This window comes from Ochotona princeps, chromosome 23, assembly GCF_030435755.1.
Source record: "Ochotona princeps isolate mOchPri1 chromosome 23, mOchPri1.hap1, whole genome shotgun sequence".
In the NCBI taxonomy this organism is placed as follows: Eukaryota; Metazoa; Chordata; class Mammalia; order Lagomorpha; family Ochotonidae; genus Ochotona; species Ochotona princeps.
In genome coordinates this window covers 38,076,871-38,099,044 of record NC_080854.1, presented here as the reverse complement: position 1 = coordinate 38,099,044, position 22,174 = coordinate 38,076,871, and positions in this window count along the sequence as shown.

The window sequence follows — 22,174 nt, the reverse complement described above, 5'->3', positions numbered from 1 at the left end:
GCATCAACATACATATCTTTCTTTCCTTAATGTGAACTGTAGAGTGCAAAATACACGCTTCACAGAAGAGGATCATATTATCTCAATTTACAGAACTTTACAAAATTAGTAAGAATTGTTTCTTAGAGCAGCAGCATTAGACTCGCATCAAGAATCAGTAGAAAGTACGATGAGTTTTTCCCCATCTGCTACTTCTGTTCAGTAGACCCCGTGCCAAGGCCAGAGTCGCCCAGGGTTGCTGTTGGTGTGTTTGGCCAGCACGCCGCCGCCACTGCACTGGGATGCAGAGTATTGGTCCTGTCCTGAATGTCCCCTGTGCGCCTCATTGCCTCCCTCCTGCCTGCGATCGCTAGTCGTGCTAATCCACTTGCTCTGTACACAGTGCTGCTTTTTCCAGGGCAGTACAGTCTGGAATCATGCACCATGCATTTTTTTGACTGGGGACTCTCACGAGTCACGTGCATTCCAGTCTGCTCCATGTCACACTGTGACTTAATACCACAGTTCTTCATAGCACTAGCTAGCACTCCATTGTCTTAAGAAGCCTGTACCTATTTGCCTGCTAAAGGACACCTTGGCACCTTTCAAGAGTTTGCAGGTTTTGTGCGGATACACAATTTCAATGAAACAGAATGAGTCGTTACTCAGTTGAAGTAAACTCCCCCTACCAGGGGAACAACCACTCACATTGCCCACAGCGCTGGCGTTTGGCAGGGGAGTTTTGGACTTTGGCCATTCTGTCAGGTGCACAGCAACATCATTGTCATTTACAGCTTTCTCACGGAATAGGATGTTGAACAGCTTGAGGTATGCTTACTGGCTTTCTGGCCAGCATCTTCGTGGAGGTGTCTGTCCAGGTCTTTGACTCACTTTTTAGTTCACAACACTTGTCAGAATTTTGGGAGAAATCTTTGTGCAACAGTCCTTTATTGGCATGTATTTTGCGATAGTTCCTCCCAGGCCATAAGCTGGTCTTTTCATTCTTGGAACAGTCTTCTCCAGAGCAGAATTTTAAGAACTTTAGTCAAGTCCATCTTTTCATTCCTTATTTTCTGGGAGTGAGCTTTTGGCGTTACACCCAGTTGGCCACCACCAGCCTCCAGTGATGTGTGATGGAGTCTGTGGTCCACAGAGGGTTAATTTTTGTGAAGGGCTTTAGGTCCTGAACAAATGGCTGGGATTTACTTGCATTTGAATGCAGACACAGGAGTGCATCACCAGTTGAAAAACCTCTCTTTGCCCTTGTTCCCTGTCAAGGACTGGTTGACTGCAATTATGTGGATCAATTTCTGGACCTTTTCTTCTGTTTCCTTGACCCGTTTGTCTTTTCTTTCAACAATACCAAATTACTGTGGTTGTCACCGCGTTATGGGAAGTCTAATGTCACCTGGCATCAGTTTCCCAGGTTCATTGTCCTCTTCCAATAGGGTGTGGGCTGATGGGGCTCCTTGAGCTTTTCAAGTAACAGAAGACTCAGTTTGGCAGTGCCTGCACAGTAGCTTGCTCAGGCTGCAGTTGGCATCGCAGTGCATATATGGATTGTACTGTGAGAACCAGCATCTTGACAATATTGAATCTTTCCAATTATCCATGAACATGGATGATCTCCCCAAGCATTTAACTTTTGGATATCTGTCATCAGAAAAAGTTAAAGTTTTCCTTATTGATCTCGTACATATTTTGCTTTTTTTTAAACACATAATATTTTGAGGAATGGAAATGCAAATGGCAATGTGTTTTAAATTTATAATTTCATATTGTTCATTGCAGGTACATGAGAAGGGGTCGTGTTTTTGTGTGTTCATCTTGAAGCCTTCATAGTGCTGCTAATGAGTGCCTGAGGTTTGGGGTCAGTTTTTTCAGATTTTAAACACTGATGCTGTGTCATGTGTGAATAATGACAATTTCATTTCTTTTTGAATGTGAACATTGTTCTGTCCCTTTCCTGTTCATGTAGCTAGGACTTCCAGTGTGATGCTGGAAACAGTGGTAAGAGAGGACATTTTCCTTTGTTTTTGACCTTAGCAAGAAAGGCCTGCTTCTGACAACTGGCCATGATGTTAGCAGTCGGCCCTGATGAACGTGCCTCCTGCTGGGTGAAGAGCTTTTGTCACAAATAGAGTTGAATTTTGTTAATTTTTTTGCATCTATCGATATGATTCTATCACTTTCTTTTTTAGCCTATTGGCGCAATGAGTTACAGTAATTGATTTTCAAATGTAAAAGCAGGTTTATATTTCTATAATAAATACAACTTTGCCATGGGCTACAATTTAATTTTTAAAAATTGTCAGATTCTATTTACTGTATGTTACTGAAGATTTTTAGGTTGATATTTATCAGACACGTTGGTTTGCAGTTGTCATCTCTTTACCTGATTTTGATTTTACAGATAACATCACCCTGACAGAATGATTTAGCAAATGTCCTATGGCTTGTGTTGTTTTCTTAAACATGGTGTAAGGCAGTGATACAGTGAAACCATCTGGCCATGTTTTTTTTTTTTTTTCATGAAATGTTGCTAACTATTGATTCAATATTTTTAACAGCTATAGGCTGATTCACAATATTTAAAATATTCTGTTTGGGGTTAGCATTGGAACACAGCAAGCTCAGCTGCAGAATGCCACTTTAGACTCCAGGTGCTTGGCTTCTGATCCAACATCACCATAATGTCCACCCTGGGAGGTGGCAGGTGATACTCCAAGTGCTTGGGGCCCTGCTTCCCACATGGAGGCCAGGCTGGAGCTCTGGCCTGTCCTGGCTTTTGTGGCCATTTGAAGAATAAGCTGGCAGATGGGAGCGAGCTCTCTCTCTGTCTCTGCTGCTCTCTCTCTCTCTCTGTCACTTTGCTGAGCCTGGTTTAGCTCTGCTTTTCTGACACATTTGAACGTTGGGTTGGTTTGTGCTCCTCAAACTTGAACACAGTCCTCTGGGGGAGCTGGAGATAGGAGCTAATGCTCCTGGAAGTGCAGGTGATGATGGGCACACACACGTGCCTCCAGGATCTTCAGGAGTAATTTCAGTCCTTGTCAGGGCTGACTGACAGCCCTAATACAGTCCCACATTCAGAGCAGATGAACATTTCGCGTGTGCTCGCTCGCCTCCCTGGCGCCCTGGAACATCTATTGTCAAATGCATAAAATGACATTAGAAATGCAAACTGGATGTAGCCAATGGTAACGTGTTATTTAAAACTTATGAACTCAAACGGGGCCTTATTTCCTCCAAATTGAAATTTATAGTTTCATCTGAGAGTGAGAGTTTGAATATTGATGGGGCTTCAGCACACAGTTATGAACCGGCAATGGGAAGCAATGTGAGGCAGCAGGAGGCTCAGAGGAGAGATTATGGAAATGCAAGGACCTGGTGAGCAAGCCAGATCCCAACAGCTGCCTCCCCCGCAGCTTCTGGGCAGCGAGTGCTGCTGGGTGCTTAGTGAGTGCCACCTGACTCAAATGCAAAGAAGAAAAGCAGAACAGTATGAGTAGCTCCTTACATCTCCCAGAGAAGTCACCTCTGAAGTCCCCACATCACCACACCAGGTCAGCGTGTGACAGATGCATGGCTTGGTGTGTCACCCTGGCAAAATCACGATGCTGTGTTTTACTGAAGTTGGAATCCTAATCCGTCGCCCCATCGACACGGAGGGACAGATGCTGGTGGTGTATCCAGTGTTTGGGTGCCTGCCCCCCACCTGGGAGACCCAGCCTGGTCCAGCGCTTTATGGCCAGGCAGGAGGAGTGAACCACTGTGGAAGATCTCTCTCCTTTTCTCTTTCCTTTCTCTGTCACTCTTCCATTCCAATAAATAAATAAAATCTAAGAATGAAAACCTCAGGATTTACAAATGTGGTGCAAATAAGAAACCTCTGTATACATGGTAGCTAAATAAACTGCTATGTTGCAACGCGGGGAGCGAAATGTATATTTTATATGTAATAATTCTAAACATACGATTCTGGTGTGTCTTGCTCACATGTATTTGCCATGTGGCATGCATGTGTGTGCCGCCACAGACATCGGTCCCACAGCTTGCCCCGGCAGAGCAGCGGGATTCACAACAGCTGTGTGACTTGCACACACTGCTTGCCTCTCTCTGATGAGCCATGGCTTGCTCGGCCACAAGTCACAGCAGAGCCATGCTGGTGGCGTTGTGTGGGCTGCAGAACCCGTGACGAGCAACGGTGGTGAGCGTGGGTCCTGTTGTATACTTCCAGCTGTTGGCCAGAATTTTAGGTCCTTAGTGTGTGGCGTTTCCACATGATCTTTAATGTAGAAAACTTCACTCAGTCAACATTTCAGCCTGTTTAAAAGTTGGGAGTCACACAGCTCTCTGGCGTCACGCCATTCGACCTGGGGCATACACTGCCTTTATTTTTATATCACTATATGCTTGTGGCTTTTTTCTCTCTCCTAAAAAGAACAGGTTCAGCACCAAAGGCAGCAAATGTCACTGAAACCAACCACATCGGTTAAAGTGCTTGTAATGAGCTAGGAATTAGTGTTGGTTACGTTAAACTAGAAGCTGGATTCTTTCCAATCACTTCTAAATGCACGGACTCCCACTGCAGGAACTCTCACTCAGGCTGAACCGCGAGAAAATGTCCTTTTGTGCATTTAAATGGCGACCTGACACCATGCAGCCTGACGGTAAACACAGGTACTCCTTTTAAGACTGCTAGCCTAAAGATTTCAGGATGAGGAGCTGTGAGCCAACAGCCCACGCATGCGTAGGTCCACACCCCTGAGCTTTGAGGGGGAGGAGCCGTCTCGTTTAGGGCCAGAATGAAATATTTATGCTGGGCCCAATAAAGCAGTGATGTAAAGACACACTCACACACCTGGGGACATGGCTGTCACTGGGGGCGCTGGTGAAACGGCTCTGGCCTAATTTCATGTGACTTCGGATGTGTGCAAATCACAAGGAAATGCAAACTGACTACACTCGAAGAAGATCAGCAAGGACAGAAAATCATTGCAGATCCGAACCTTATCAATATTTCACGAGGCTGAGACCAAACATCTCAGTCCTCCAGCAAGAGAGTTGGTTTCCCGCAGCCTCGCGCTGGCGACAAAAGTTCACCGCTGTGAACGCCAAGAATTCAAGATGAGGCTCTGTCCCAAGTAAAACTACAAGGTACAGCCTCCCTTTAGGGGTCTGGATTGCAGGGGTAGCTTCACGGTTTGTTAGCATGTGCAAGCTGTTTAGTCTGGGTTCTGCTCAACCAGACCCTACGAATAGGAGGTGAGGCGGCATCTGCTTGGAATTCAGCCTTTCGCGCGTGGGCGTGACCTTGCGTGCACCAGTGTCCACTCCGCGGTCAAGCGGCTGCTCTCTCCGCCTCTGGAAGGAAGGGCTCCTTTCACAGGCCGCCACACTCCTGCTTCACATCCCTAAATGTGACAGCTGGACAGGGCTGGGGACTGCTATAAAAATGTTTCAGTCGCTTAAAAACAAATCAAAACACAAAACAGGAAGAGACCTCTGACCTCAGCCCTTAACAGTGGATTTTAAATTTCATCAGTTTAGCGTTTTCCCTAAGAAATACGTTCAACTGTCTAAATCTTTCGAGATACAGCTCTTTGCTCAGTGACAAATCTCTCTTGGTTAGAGACAAATACACCAAGAAAAATAAGCCAAACGCACCAATTAAGGCTCCATTTAATACTGCATATAAACATAAGAGAACATTGACAAATTTAGCCATCCACTAGACTTGGAAGGGTTATGATTTGCTTTGTCATTTGGGTTCTTTTTCCTTAAGGAAGAAAAAAAAGAAAGAAAAACTACTGGCAATGTTTATAAAAGCAGGAACATTCTCTCAGCAGGGAAAAAATATCTAAAAATGTCAGAAGTTTCCTCAAAATCTAAATGTTTTGGGCAGAAAAGAGTGATCATTCTGGGAAACTTAAAAATACAAAGAAAAAAAAGTAATGACCCCTGAGACTGGACATTTTTATTTTAGGATTTATTTATTTGAAGGGCAGAGTGGCAGAGTGGGGGTTGGTAAAAGAGGGAGATGTTTTCCATTTGCTGGTTCTCTCCCTAAATACACCAACAGTTGGTTGGACCATACTACAGCAAGGACCCGTGGGTGCCAGGAAACCAAGTCCTTGGCTCATCTGCAGCTGCCTCCAAGAACATGAACAGGAACTGGGCACAAGCAGAGGAAGCAAGACCTCACTATCACTCTGATGCGGTGTGGAGATACCCCAAGCAGTGCTGGAACCACACACACACACACACATGCGCACACACACATGCACACACACTTGAAAGAATTATGAAGAGAAGAGACTGGAGATGAGGTGAGAGGCTGGGAGATCTTCCATCTGCTGGTTCATTTCCCAAATTGCTTCAACAGCCCAAGCTGAACTAGATTGATGCCGAAGGCCAAGAGCTCCATCCAGGACTCCTGTGTGGGTGCAGGATCCTCAGCAGTTAGCACATCGTCTACTGCTTTCCCAAGCATATTTGCAGGGAGTGAGATACAATGTGGAGTAGTTGGGGTTGGAACTGCCACCCATTTGGGATTCTAGTGTTATAGCTCTACCATAACACCAGCTACACCATAACACCAGCCACACCTTAACACCAGCTACACTGTAACACCAGCTCTACCATAACACCAGCTACACTGTAACACCAGCCACAATGTAATACTAGCTCCCTTACTGCTTCGAGGCTGAGTCATTACTGCCATGCTTACAGACAAGACAGGACCCCCAGAACGCTCCACCTCTGTTGGCTTCTTGGTTGGGTGATGCCTGAGTCTTCCGGCACCTGGCCTGGCAGCAGTGTGTTCATGTCAGCAAGAACGACTATGTTGCTGCCTGGGACGAGGAGCTGTGCAGAGCATGACGACGGGGGGCACATGACAGGTCAGTCCGCTGCATACCTGGGGTCTCGTGGAGAGCTAAGCCCACACGCCCTGGGTCCAGTCCGCTGCACACCCAGGGCCTTGGAAAGAGCCAAGACCTCACCCCCTTTTCCGCCTCAAACCCTGGCTGGCTGTGGTGACTCTCAGCTAAGACACACACTTAAGGTGGGAATTGCCTGCCCCCCGCCATCTGGGTGCTGTCATAAGAGAGGTTCACATACAATATTCAAGTTAAGAAAATTATGAGCAATGCGAGAGATGGAAGAACAGGGCTCAGGGCAAGATGTGACGAAAGAAGCAGGCACATTGGCTGTAGGACGAGCACGAGGCACTAGCGGGCGGAGGGACGATGCAGCAGGCAGGTTTCACGTGTCTGCCATCTGCTGCTGAAGAACAACAAACCTGGACTCTGTTCAAGTGCCCCAAGTCACTGCTAATCTGATCTACTGTCCGCGCAGGGTGCGATGATGCGGAACCTGCAGGAGGAAGCGGGGCAGGAGGTACAGTCGTCTCCATGAAGTGAGGCACTGACATCTGCTTATTCCCTCGGCACAGCGTCCGTGTTGCTCCCTGTGGTAACAGGCAGGAAGAGCTCCCAATGCAGAGGTCGGAAAAACAGTCAGAGCACGGAGTCTTTGGGTCCATACACACCCACAACATCCAATAAAGTGACCCTGAGCAGCAGGAGTCGAGCCAGAGTTCGCAGAGTTGAACTGCAATCGAGAGTCACAGCAACATATTGGTGTGAACCCTGATGCAGGCACCAAGGAGGCAGAGCAAGAGGCATCGGTCCCCACCCTAGAGTCAAATGCTCAGCAAAAGGCCCCAAGAACATACGCTGGAGAGGAACATCAGCAAGTGAGTGGTTCTGGGAAGCACAGCACACACAGAAGGATGGAAGCAGGAAACAACCAAAAGAAGACAGAGCTAGTGCTATTGGCAAAGCTCCCTCCTGTGGGCAAGACATCAAGACTGCAAGCAACAGGATAGACAGAAGGCTTATAGCTAACCAAGAGGCTTCTGCACAGTGAGTTTGCATACATTGTTCCACTTCCCAAGTGGTACAAACGTGATGCTGGCCCGGGACTAGCATGGTGCTGCATCTGGGTCCTGCAGGTGCAGCCTAAGCTCTTGAGCCGTCCTCTGATGGCCAGGCCTGTTGGCAGGGTGTTGGATGGGAAGCAGAGTAGCCAGGACGCCAGGCAGCTCTCTGATAGGTGATTCTGATGGTGAAGGCAGCATCTGATCTGCTGTGTCACCCTGTTGGTTTCACTCAAGATACTTGGACAAATTAATGACGAAAAACCGTAAACACCAATTACCTGAACAAACAGCAGGCAACAGACAAATCCACCTGAAAAATGCATACAAATGACCAGCAACTATAGGGGAAAAGCTCTGCATCCTGCATCATCAATGCGTGGAAAACCACCCTGAGGCTTATGGCTCCATCCAACAAGGAAGGGGGATCCTGGTCCGTGGAGGGAGGGATGCAAATGAGCAGTCAGCATGGAGCACTGAAAACAGCAGCCACGTCAAAGAAACAGCACTGCCCACCTCCTCCCAGACAGGCTCCCCATCCAAAGGCAGAGGTAGGATGGCATGGCAGGGTGTGGCCACACCCACAACGGAAGAATGCCTTGCTGTCCTTGACGCACACAGGGCACTGGAGGATGTCGCACCAGATATGCAGGCAGAGATGCAGACACGATCTGTTCTCACTCAGGGAAAGGAGCTAAGTAAGTGGACCTCCTGGCAGTGCAGAACACATAAGTGCTTCTTAGAGAATGGGAACTGTTGGGAGAGGAGGGATGGAGAATGATGGTGGAGTAAGCGTGTGGTCCAGTTAGACAGCAGGTGTTAGCTTCAGCAAGGTAACCGCACCTACAGATATTGGCCAACTGATTTTGGAGTAAGAGATGTCTTCAAAGCTTCTTAACACAGAAAGAAACAAGAAGTTTTGAGGAGGTAGAAATGTTAATTACCTGGTGGCATGTTAGATTGCACACATGTCGTATACTGCATGCTAGTAAAGACTTCTACAGTGCAAATGTGTGTCATGAAAAATAGATCTGATGTATTTGCCAGCTGTCTTTTTAGGCCAACTATCTTCAACTGTTTGCATCTCATTGTTGAGAATTCGCCACTCTGCACATGCCAGGATGCTCAGCAACGTGGAGAGCAGAACTTTGCTGCATTCATCGGTCTATACAATTTCAAAAAATTTTGAAGGTCAGATTTTCTGTGGAGCACAAATTATGTTCCAAGGCTATTTCAGTTTCAAGTGCTCTTTTAAAGAAACAAAATGGTAGCATAACAGCAAAGAAAACAATGATCGCATTTGATTTGTGTTTCCCAGCAAGTATCCTAATGCTTGTTTTAATATCTGAACTCTGATCGCAGTAAAGGCAAAGTTGGAAGCCTGTTCTGTATTATTCATCCAACAAAAGCGAGAAAAGTGAGGAAATTTCAATTGCTAGCATTAAAAAAGTGGATTCAATTTGCATGAAACCCTCAAGAAATTGAGCAAAATGACTCAGAAATTTTCTTCTTAATGATACCAGGACATAGTAAAACACAAGCAAATGTTTTGGATAAAAATATATTCTTTTCTGCACAATATTGTACATTAAGAGGAATATGTTTTTTATTTGACCAATTTTGTACTCGCCTTCTAAGTAGTATCTGTAAAAATGCAATTTTTCAAAAGCTGAAATTTGCTGGAAGCTCTGCGCATTGCTAATGAATACAATAAAAACATCTCATGTTGTTTTTATGTTAATAAGATTCCAGTGTACTGCATATTCCTGTTTATAATTTTCACTTAAAACTAATTTTAAGCTGATTACTAGATGACTCACTTTGTAGCAAAGTCCTTAGAACAACTGTAACTTCACCATTTAGTTCAGGATTTTACTGCATTTCCTTCCATTTTTCTGTAATAGTAAGAGCTAACATTTATAAATATTGTGTGAGTAACTGGATCAGTTTGAGTATTAAGTCATTCTCACACACTATTTTATATTTTTTAAATTTATTTTTATTGGAAAGTCAGATTTACAGAGAGAAGGAAAGACAAAGAGGAAGATTTTCTGCTTGCTGGTTAACCCCCAATTGACCACAACGGCCGGAGCCGAGTCATTCCAAAGTCAGGACCAGGAACTTCTTCTGGGTCTCCCACATGGGAGCAAGGTCCCAAGGCTTTGGACCATACTCCACTGCTTTATCTGCTCACAAGGCAGGGAGCTGGACGGGAAGTGGAGCAGCCAGAACATGAACCGGTGCCCATATGGGATCCCAGCGCATGCAAGGCAAGGATTTAGCCACTGGCTTATCATGCCAAGACCCACACAGTATTTACTAAACATTACTAGTGATTTCCTGGGTTGAAACTTCAGTAAAATACCATATGAGTGTGTATTTCCATTTACTTCCTGGAATTATGGTAATAATTTAGGAAGAGATTCATGTTTTGAATTTTAAAATTTTGAGTAAATTTCACCATATGCAATATATCACATCGTGGATGGCTGAACGTGTCACCTCCTCTTTATGCTCTCGTCATCAGCACACGCTCTGGCCGATGTCCTGCCTTGGCCACAAACACAGCATGTGGATGTGCTTTCAACAAGTGGACTTCATTTCCTGTGGGTGTACACCCAGGAACAGAATTGCTGGGTAGGATGGTAGTTCTATTTTTAATTCTTAGACCGCTCGGCCACGCTCCCATTCTATTTTTAATTCTTAAAGAAGCCTGCCTGTTCTTTTCCACCACCAGCAAGCAAAGGCTTCCCTTTTCACACGTTTCACCTGCGTGTCACCTTGTGTTTTGTAATCAGGGCCGTTCTGGCTGCAGGGAGGCACCACGTTCTTGCAGGCTTGCAGTGTGTCCCTGATGGCTGGTGCTCAACGTGTCGGCCGTTGTGTATCTGTTGGCCATATGCCCGCCTTCCTTTGAACAGCATCCGTTTTGATCCCTCACTCAGTTTGGAATTGGGTTCTTAGCTTTTTGTCTCTTGAGCTTTGTTGGGTTCCTTAACTTTGCATTTATTAACCCCTTGTGAGATGGATAGTTTGCAAACACTGTCTCCCAACCTTCATGTTGTCGCTTCATTCTGCTCATGACTCTGTCACTGTGCAGAAATTGTTTAATTTGAAAAAAAAGTCAGTGTCTAATTTTGCTTTTATTCTTTTATTTGTGGGAGTCTTATCTGAAACTCCCGGTTCAGTGTAAGTATTTCTAACATATTTTCCTCCACTAGTTTTACTCTTCCAAGTCTTATGTTTGAGTCTGATTTTTTTTAAGTTGATTGTGTGATGGGAGACAGGTGGCCACTTTCTCTCTTCTGATCGAGGCAACCCATCTTTTCGAACACTAGTTATTGTAAACAGTGCGCTGTTTCCAACATGTGCCTGCAACATCTTTGTTCAGGGTGAGTTTACTGCTTTTACAGTTTTTACTTTGTGTTCTGTTACTTACAGATAAATGCACGGATGCTACATGACTTCATTGCTCACATGGACTCTTATAAGCTCCACCACTAGATACTCATGGGGACAGCACTGAGATGGGAGACAAGTCTCTGAGAAATCATTTTCTTCCTGGGAGTGCTGGCAGCAGGTTTAAATGGGAACAGTGGTGGTCAGGGTCGTGATGGGAGCAAAACAGAACTTTTAGCACAGAGTTCCAAGTGTGACCCTAATCTTTCTACTGGTTCCCCTGGTCACTGCCACCCTCCTTTTCCATCTCCAGCCTTGTCATTAAATGGAGAGCCTCTTAACGTGTTTGCTCTTAGCACATGGAAAGCACATGGAAGTTCTGACCTCCATTATTAAGAATCAAGGATGAATCCTGGACTTGGTTAAGACTTGAGTCTGCAGCTTTAAACCCCATCGCATGGTCTGGAAAAAGAGATCCTGGCTGTGACACAAATCAACTTGCTCATCTGACGCAGAGGCCCCAGTGATAAAAGCAAGCAGAGGCTCCGTGTTGCAGCATGGTAAGGGACCAGATGTAGCATAAAAAACTGGGTGTGAGCGTGCCCGTTTAAAAAAATGCTGAAATATTTACAGAGAGGAGAGACAGAGAGATCTTCCATCTGCCAATTTGCTCCCCAAATGTTGGCAACACCCAGGGCTGAGATGATCTGAAACTAGGAGCTTCTTTCAGGCCTCTCATGTGGGCACAGAGGCTCAAGTACTTGGGCCATTCTCCACTGCTAAGTAAGGAGCTATATGGGAAGTGGTGCAGCTTTGACTCCAACTGGCACCTATAAGGGATGTTGGAGTTTCTGGCAGAGGATTATTAGCCTGATAAGCCACTGTACTGGCCTCACGGTGTTCTCCGTTTTGTCTTTTTATTGCACTTCCCCTCCAGGAAGTTCATCAGGTTCCTACAGTGAAGTTCTGAGAAAGAGATCCTGACCAGGGGAGGGGAGAGTAAATTTGTGGAATGAGCTCAGCACCTGTTCCAGGAAGAGAGAACACCCAAGAGCCACTAACCCACGGCAAGAGTAGCACATCATGTCCCTTCCAGCCCCACCCAGCCTTCCCATCGCACCTCCAGAAAGTGTGACAGTTACTGAAACAGACTGGTGTTTCTGCAGCAAGGAGACGAGCCGGGTCCAGAGAAACGCTGGGATTCCACTGTCAGGGAGGTCACAGCCTCGAGGCCCAGGACAAGGGAAAGCTGAAATTCAAGCACAGGAGGAGAGAATGTTTTTCCTCTTTGCACCCAAGCTCACCACCAAAGTGGAGCTCCAGTATAACTGTGGTGAGTGCTGCAAGGTGCCAGCAGGTTCCGTCACCGAAGAGGCTGTGGGAAAGTGCAAAGCCAAGAGAGGAGTCAAGCTCAGGTTGAGATAGGAGCATGCCGTCTCTGACATTCGTGGAGGGTCCTTTCTGTGTGGTTCTGGCCCCTGACACTTTACTCCTGACTTTCAGGCCCACACTCCCACAAACACACCAGTATGCAGAAAAAAGGAAAAAGCAAAAGATCCAAAGAAACTTAGAGAAAAGTAAACAGCATAGAAAACAAATGAGACACATGCACACATACTCACACTCCTAGGAAAATCCTACCCAGATTGTAGGAAGCACATGAGCAGATGGAAAGTGAAAGTGCTATGAGGGTGGAGATCCGCTTTCCTTACAGAGGAACATCGAGGAAGATGACAGTGAACTTCTTACCATAAACCATCCAAGCAGGAATGGAGTAAACTATTTAAACTTTGGAAAAAATTGCCCAACCTAGGAATCTATATTCAGACAAAGGTAATACACTGGTGGGCGGGATAGCTTTCAGTCAAACTACCAAAAAGTTTAGAGAAGAAGTTATTTTCAATAATGTGGACAAATGATTGTGGTCCACACAGTCAGTGAAATTGGCAGCTGTAAGAAGAAATGAACAGATAAGGCTCATAAAACCAAGGATAAATTCCAAACGCACACGGCTGTTAGACATGCAGTTTGCATAAGGTTGTATCTGATGCGACTGAATGTGTATATTGTCCTGGATTAGGTCACCGTAAGTTACGATACGGCTCATTGTCAGCAAGCACAGAGATGTTGGAGAGCAAGGCCTCTATTGTGCATCATGCTCTCATGGTGGACACTTGGCATTGTCTGTTGGTTAAAATTGATAGAATTCTAGTGCAGAAAAGGAAATCTCAACATTATTTGAAAAAAATCACTCCTGCCTTAAGAAGCTTCATGGTGGACTGTACTGTCACCAGATTCTAACTGTGGCGCGGTGGGAACAAGCCATCCATTTGCTTTCTGTCAACACCTAAATAATATTGGAAATGAAGGAAATTTGCGTTGCTGAAGGCTAAAGAGCCATACAAAAGCACTGTACATTCACCAATCAAGTCATTTCCTACAGGATAGCTGTGAACAATTCTGAGACTAGGCAGTTCTACATGTATCTAGTACTGAGCAACTGACTCAATGGACGGTTTGAGAGCAGTACTAGACATGTCCGTGTTGTAGGAAGCAGAGCTGGACGTGTATGTGTTGTAGCAAGCAGAGCTGGACGTGTCCATGTTGTAGGAAGCAGAGCTGATGCACATGTGTTACAGGATTGCGGAACTGTCTGGAAATCCCTGGCTTTTAGACTGGAGCGATATGAGCACAATCAGCCGCAGTCAAACCTGGTAGCCACAGAGAAGCATCCCTCCAGTGTGAGATGACAGATGACTCTCCTCCACGAGAGATTCAGAGTGCAGCCTGTAGAAGCCCTTGGCCAAGAGGTGGGGCGCACTGTTCCCACTCACCAATGTGAAATCATTGCAGACAACACGAAATGAAAGAAAGCTATATAGATGAACTCCATGAGATCTCCTGCTTTATGTAAATAAATTTTAAAAATTAAAAAGCACAAAAAGTTTATTTTAATTACTCACTGGATAGGCTTAGCAAAACATTGACATCTGCATAAGAAAGATTACGAATGTGCTTGCACACTAATGGAACTTTCCTCACACAGAGAACCGAGAGAAGGAGTTCCAACAATAAATGACACATTATTTAATGGCCTGAGAAAATGTTCAGTTTTTCTGTAATAGACCCAGGGGAAGAAAAGAAGGAAATTGGCACAAAATCAGATTTAAAAATGATCCATTTCCCCCAAATTTGGTGGAAAATATCAACCCAGAAATCTTGACTCCACAATGAGCAAACACAAAGGGAATTAAACTAAGACATAAAGTACTCAAATTGCTGCCTGCAAGGACAAAGTGAAGGGCTGAAGAGTCGCCAGAGGCAAGACAAGACACTTTATCCGCAGGGCAGTGAGAAAACAAACCGCCTGTCTTGTAATTAAAAACAACTGACACTGGATTTATGAAATAAATCCCAAGAATGCTGAAGTGAAAAGAATAAGAAGTGTTTAGCTCTGTATCTCTCCCAACTATGTGTGAGCAGAGGCAACGCTTTGCACGGGAAATGCCAGAGAGCCCTGTGTCACCTGCAGACCCCTGCTGAAAGAAATTCTTCAGGTTAAAAGCAATGGAAATAGATGGAACCTCAGATATTCAGGGAGAACTAAAGAGAACATGGGCTGGTTTTGTGGAAGAGCATAAAAGAATGGTTTTGGAAGATACTTGCAGGCAATGTTAAGACAAATGCAATAACATTGCTTTTTTTTTTAGTGAACGGGCACATGAAATAAATAATAGAACAAAGGGCAAGAATGAATGTGTGAATTTGTTACATTGTACTTGACTTGGCACATAGGATCTCTCAGTAGAATGGTATAAATTAAGTATGGGGTATGGTAATTTGAAAAGCAACCACAGAAGGTATGGACTCTGTAACTGCATATCCAGCTGAAGAGCTCACAGACAATACTAAAAAAGAGTATTATGAGAGTCCAAAAGAAGCCAGAAGGAGGAAAAACATGTAAGGCAGCCAGAAAGCCAACTTCCAGATGGAAAGCATAAAATCAGCCACAATAAAGTTACATTAGTTATAAATGGGATAAACATTGCAACTAAAACACAGGGATCATCTAGCATGACTAAAAGCTATGTGACCAATTGTTTGCTCTCTAAATAAGACATAATTTAAATACAATGACTGAGACACTTAGATAAAATTTTTGAAGTGAGCCTTCATGCCATTGTATGCACAGGAAGGCTGTCGTGGATATATTTAGCAGAGAAAAGCCAACTCAGAAATACTATCAGAGGTCTAGATAAGCAGGTAGTACTAAACCAAAACTGAGACACCAATGAACAGATGCTCAGTGTGAAGGAAGCAAAACAGAGCAGAAGTGAAGTGGAGGTGAGAGCCTCACCTCACCTGTTCAGCATTGCACAGGCCCTCGAGAGGCTCTCGGGGAGCGAAGAGACCTCTAACCAACACCATCAGCTAGCTGGTCTTCCCTGGCGAGTTCAGGACACTGTGGCCCACAGCAACAGAACACACGATTTCCTACGCACACACCAAGTCCATGAAGACTAAACACAGGTTGAGCCAGAAAATGGGTGCCCCATGCTGTGCTGCCAGTTCTCAGACCACACGGCTATTCAAGCAGCACTGAACAACAAACTGTTCAATACCCCATTAGTTGAGGAAGAAATCCCAAGAGAAACACAAAGCATCAGAGTTGGTGGGATCATGCTAGGATGGTGCTGTTAGAAATTTTATACTGAAATGCTTTTGTTCAAAGAGAAGATGTTTCTGTTTATTTTTTACATATGTACAAACAGGAAAAGAGGAAAGTACATTAAAATATTTAAGTGAAGGAAGAGGTACTACATATGCTATAGTTAATTTAAAAACAGTAAAATATAACTTAGGCTACTAAATTTTGACACTTAACAATCTTTGGTACAACAAGATTTTAAAAGCTGATTCAAGAAGAAATTAATACTTGAACTTTATTTTTTCCAGGATTGATACTGCTATTGTTGACTAGTGCATTCTTTTTCACGTTTAATTGGTTTTTATTTTTATTTTTCTCTTTTTAAGATTTTTTTTGTTAGAGTTAGAGAGAGGGAAAGACAAAGAGATCCTCCAAGCCACTGGTTCACTCTCTAGATGGCCACAGTGACTGGGGCTGGGACGGGCCCATGCTAGGAGCCAGGAGCTTCGTCTGATTTTCCTAGTGGGTGTGGGAGCGTAAGCACTGCTGCCGGCCTCCGCTGGTCTTCCTGGGCTCCAGAACCAAGCAGCACCTCTTGCTAGATGACACTTGAGTCTGAGTGTGTGGAGCAATTTCCTTATTCTGCCCGCCATCTCTTCCTTCCGCGTTTCTCCTTTCTCTTGAGGTGCTGGGCAGAGCTGTTTCCATCAGCATTGGGGCACGTTTTGATTGGGCGTCTCATGTCTTCACAGGGCTCCCCTCTGCTAATGTAAAACATCTGAAACATAAACACCCATGCTGGAGCTCCAAAGCCCCAAATGTTAACTGATGGAACTGGTGGTGTTGGTACTGCCAGCCAAACAGACTAAAATCTAGGGAATTGAATTCATTCCTTCAATTTTGTTTTACTCCGTTTGAACAGTCATAAAGCAGCTCAAATTGTGCAAGAACTTTAAATGCTTTTTGTGTGAAAAGATCAGACTTCTTCCTGTTTCCCCAAAAGTCATTGCTTTCCACACACCTAGCCTTACACACAGCAGGCAGCAAGCTGAGGCCCTAAAGAAAGGGGCTTAAGTGTCGTTGCCCTGCAGAGGAGTCTCTAGACACCCTCACTCCTGTGGACCCCGAACTGTACACTCTGCCGAGCGAGGCTCCTGCCTCAGGCAAGAGAACCATGGCTGGATGCTGAATCCATCCGCTGGAAGAGTATGGATGAAATTGAGGGGAAAAAAAAAGCAAAGAAAAAATTCCAGAAATGTATGAGATCTGAAGACGGCTGTAGGGGCTGCTCATTATCCTGAAGCTAACTCACAGTATTCAGGGAGTCCAAGATGGGCCATCACTGGCTTGCTGCAGGGCTGGGACGCTTTGCATTGCACACGGATGCTCTGAAGTCTGAATTCAGGAGCTGAGTTCTCATGGCAATAAACTGGACCAGAAGAGTGCGGCTCATGGAACACACGAGGAAGCTATGGACAGCCCAAACTCCACACTCATAGTATACCATCTACACACACACAGACACACACACCCCTATGCAGCCTTGGAGGACAGCTCTAACAACAGTGACGGCAACGATCACAGCTAGGGAAAGCCTATGCATACACACACACAAACTCAGACACACACACACACACACACACACACACACCAGGAATTCCCACCTGAGGCACCTTTGACAGTGTGACTAGTCAGCGATGACACTTGCAGCTACGACCATTCCTTCTCTTTCTTGGCGTTTTCCAGCTTGCTGCTGGAGGTTTGGTTCTTCCCAGACACCCATCCTATTTTCCCGTATCTCCTGCGTGCAGGAAGAATCTGCCAGTGTCCCTGACTTCATGTCTTTCCTCTTTCCTCTGCTGGAATAGATGGGGAGATGTGATGATTTTAGACTTTCCGGAAGAGGCATTACACATACATTTCTTGTTTACCAGCCAGCCTAGTCTATTAAATGGATTCTCATCTGTGAATAAAATAAATCGCCAAGAATATATCATTAATAAAGACATATGAAACCTTTCCAATTATGTCAAATTATTAGAATTAAGAAGCCTGGAAGAGGGAGGGCAAGCCAATAAAACTGGAATACACTGAGTGATCATTAGAGCTGGTGTGCTCATGGAAATTTGCTGTGCAGTAATTTCATTAAAAATTCATAACTATTTGGGCCTCTGCCAGTGAAGAGCCAAGCCCACGGACAGCAGATGACCAGGGAACACGTATAGGGACGACATCACAGAGAACAGGCCAGTAGGAACTGTGGGGAGAGACAACCTGCATTAGGGGTCCTCAAAAAGCTCACCATTAACACAACTCAGGAAAGACACATGAGGGCACACACGTGCCCTGTGTGCACCCAGCATCGCTGCATTTCCCACCAGGATCAGGAGCCAGTCTCGCATCAGCTCTGACTCCTGGGACTTGGTCTTGGACCTAGAGTTCTGCCCAGACCTAACATTAAATTTTAGACTCTTGGACATTGTTATTCTGAGTGTCAGTGTCATAATACCTGTGCTGTGTTTGGGTCCATGCTGAGTTCTTAGCAATCATCCTGAACAGATGAACATTGCAAACCACGGCACCTTTTCAGGATGATCTATGCCCTCATCTACTTAACTCTTTTTGAGAGTTACATGTAGTAATTAGATTATTCCCCTGCAAAAGTCTCCCTGAGGAATGTGTCCCACTTAGACATTTGGAGTAGATAGCGGGACACAAAGGTCTGAGACGCATTTTTTCAGGAGGGAGCCGGATTTTATCTCTTCATCTTCACCCATTGGTGAATTTATTTTCTGCAGCCCTCAGTGTTGAGTCTGGGAAGCCAGTAGAGGTTGAATCCTTTCAAATCTCATGCGCACACCAGTGTTGGGCAGGATCTGTCAAATTCGAAATCCATTTTGCTGAATATATTATCCTGTGAAAAATAAGTCCTTTGTGTGTGAGGACAATTTGGCCATGTGTTTTTAATCCATTTAGAGTTAGCTTATGAAAATGTTTATTTGTAAGAGCTCTTAGAAGTCCAAGAAGCTTGAAGAATTTGATTTACCAGCAATTTGAAGCTTTTATCTCAGGAAAGAACATCTCAATTTGCTAAGGGTGAACCAGCTAGAACCTCCCGTGGCTGGGTTCCCCATAAATCTTGAATTTCAAAACGCTGTGATATGTTTTAAAGTTATTAAATATCTATGGTGATTCTCATCTTAAAGCCTGGAAAGCTAGCTTTCAAATGTTACAATCAGCAGAGCATATGAATTCTCATCTATTCATGTCATCCAAGACTTCTGCATTAACAGCACTGACGTACTGAGAGAGCAACCTGAGATTTCAGTGACGTGGAAGATGACTTTAATTATTTACAAAACTAAATACATACATATATATATGTGTGTATATTTGCTATGCTCTGCATTTAACATGACAAGTAGCGATCCATGCCCTATGCCCTAATTGACACAGTTTCTTTGGCTCAGATTCGCATCCTTCAGACTGGCTTTTGTCTTAGTTTAAAAGTACAGCCACAGTGGATGTTGGACAACAGTTGACACCTAAAGGATACGACGAACAAAAGTAGAATTGTGTTGGTTTTGTCCTTGATTCGGCATCCTGAACAAGCACCAACACAGTACCACACCTCTTCAGGGAGTCCCAGTGGCTCGAGCAAGGAACGGCCAGTATGCAGTTAATATAATGTCATGCTAGCCTCTTCAACGTCTTCTTTGGGTGATTCTCCTTCTCGGCCTGTAACGTGTGGGAGAAATGTGCAGAACTGTGTTGGAAAGCAACATTCACAGGAGCCCTTCCTCCAACAGTGCCACATGATGCCCCTGAGATAATCAAGCGACTCTCCAGTGGATCGAGTTGGTGGATGTGCAAGGTCAGACTTTAAACTTCCTGGAGGCATTGCAGTCCTGCCTGAGTCCTGCTTGGGTCCACAGCCTCCCTCCACCAGGGACGAGGACCTCCCTCCACCAGGGACGAGGGCCTCCCTCCACTGAGGACGAGGGCCTCCCTCCACTGAGGACGAGGGCCTCCCTCCACCAGGGACGAGGGCCTCCCTCCACCAGGGAAGAGGGCCTCCCTCCACCAGGGACGAGGGCCTCCCTCCACCAGGGAAGAGGGCCTCCCTCCACCAGGGACGAGGGCCTCCCTCCACCAGGGAAGAGGGCCTCCCTCCACCAGGGAAGAGGGCCTCCCTCCACCAGGGACGAGGGCCTCCTTCCACCAGGGACGAGGGCCTCCCTCCACTGAGGACGAGGGCCTCCCTCCACCAGGGACGAGGGCCTCCCTCCACCAGGGACGAGGGCCTCCCTCCACCAGGGACGAGGGCCTCCCTCCACCAGGGAAGAGGGCCTCCCTCCACCAGGGACGAGGGCCTCCCTCCAACAGGGAAGAGGGCCTCCCTCCACCAGGGAAGAGGGCCTCCCTCCAACAGGGACGAGGGCCTCCCTCCACTGAGGATGAGGGTCTCCCTCCACCAGGGACGAGGGCCTCCCTCCACCAGGGACGAGGGCCTCCCTCCACCGGGGATGAGGGCCTCCCTCCACTGAGGACGAGGGCCTCCCTCCACCAGGGAAGAGGGCCTCCCTCCACCAGGGACGAGGGCCTCCCTCCACTGAGGATGAGGGCCTCCCTCCACCAGGGACGAGGGCCTCCCTCCACTGAGGATGAGGGCCTCCCTCCACCAGGGATGAGGGCCTCCTTCCAACAGGGACGAGGGCCTCCCTCCACCGAGGACGAATGCCTCCCTCCACCGAGGACGAGGGCCTCGCTCCACCGAGGACGAGGGCCTCCCTCCCAACAGGGACGAGGGCCTCCCTCCACCAGGGACGAGCGCCTCCCTCCACCAGGGACGAGGGCCTCCCTCCACTGAGGACGAGGGCCTCCCTCCACCAGGGACGAGGGCCTCCCTCCACTGAGGATGAGGGCCTCCCTCCACTGAGGACGAGGGCCTCCCTCCACCAGGGACGAGGGCCTCCCTCCACCAGGGACGAGGGCCTCCCTCCACCGAGGACGAGGGCCTCCCTCCACTGAGGATGAGGGCCTCCCTCCACCGAGGACGAGGGCCTCCCTCCACTGAGGATGAGGGCCTCCCTCCACCAGGGACGAGGGCCTCCCTCCACTGAGGATGAGGGCCTCCCTCCACCAGGGACACTGGCTCCCAAGTCCTGCCCACTTGCTTCCATTGTTGAGGACAAGGCGGTCTCTGACTGACATCCCTCTTTTATGAACCACTACTGTTTTTGCATTTTTAATAATTTCTCTGAATGTGTTTGAAAGAGAAAGAGCTGGAGAGAAGTGAAAGAGAGAGAGAGAGCTCTCCTTGCATTGGCTATAAGGTCTGGTTTAGACAAGGTAGACGCCAGAACCTCCCTCGATGGGTTCCATGAGATGCCAGGGGTGTGAGCACATGAACCATCCTCTGCTATCTCCCCAGGTTCTCTAGCAGGAGCTGGAATCAGGAGCCAGAAATGGGTATTGAACCCATTTCCCGGTTCAAGCTCCCAGTTCCCGGCTTCAGCTTGACTCAGCTCCAGCTCTGCTGGGGAGCTGGGCAGTGAGTCAACTGATGGAGGATGTCTGAGTCTCCCTTGCTCCCTCTTTAACTCAGACTTCCAAGTTAGATAGATAGATAGATAGACAGACAAATGAATCTTACTTTTAAAAAGGAAGTGCAGAAGGAAACAGTGGGGAAGAGCACAAGACGAGGTGGCAGCTTTGTGCATGGTGGTCCTGGTGTTCAGGAGGACACGGGGTGCCAATGTCCACATGTGCGGACACTGCTGGGCAAGACTGACAGAGTGCGTGAGAGCACTGCGTGCTACGGGATGGGCAGGACGGCTGGGAACGGGGACAGAGTGCGTGAGAACACCACTCAGTGAAGGGCAGAGCCAGTGGCCTGGGCTGGCCAGGCAGGATGGCTGGGGACGGGGACAGAGTGTGTGAGAACACCACTCAGTGAAGGGCAGAGCCAGTGGCCTGGGCTGGCCAGGCAGGACGGCTGGGGACAGGGACAGAGTGCGTGAGAGCACCATGTGCTGCAGGACGGGCAGGACGGCTGGGGACGGGGACAGAGTGTGTGAGAGTACCACTCAGTGAAGGGCAGAGCCAGGGTATAGACAGATCTTGTGTTGCTACTATTGGATATTAAATTAAAATCACCAAGTTGAGTGATCATTTTAATCTATTGTTAATATCATCTAGAT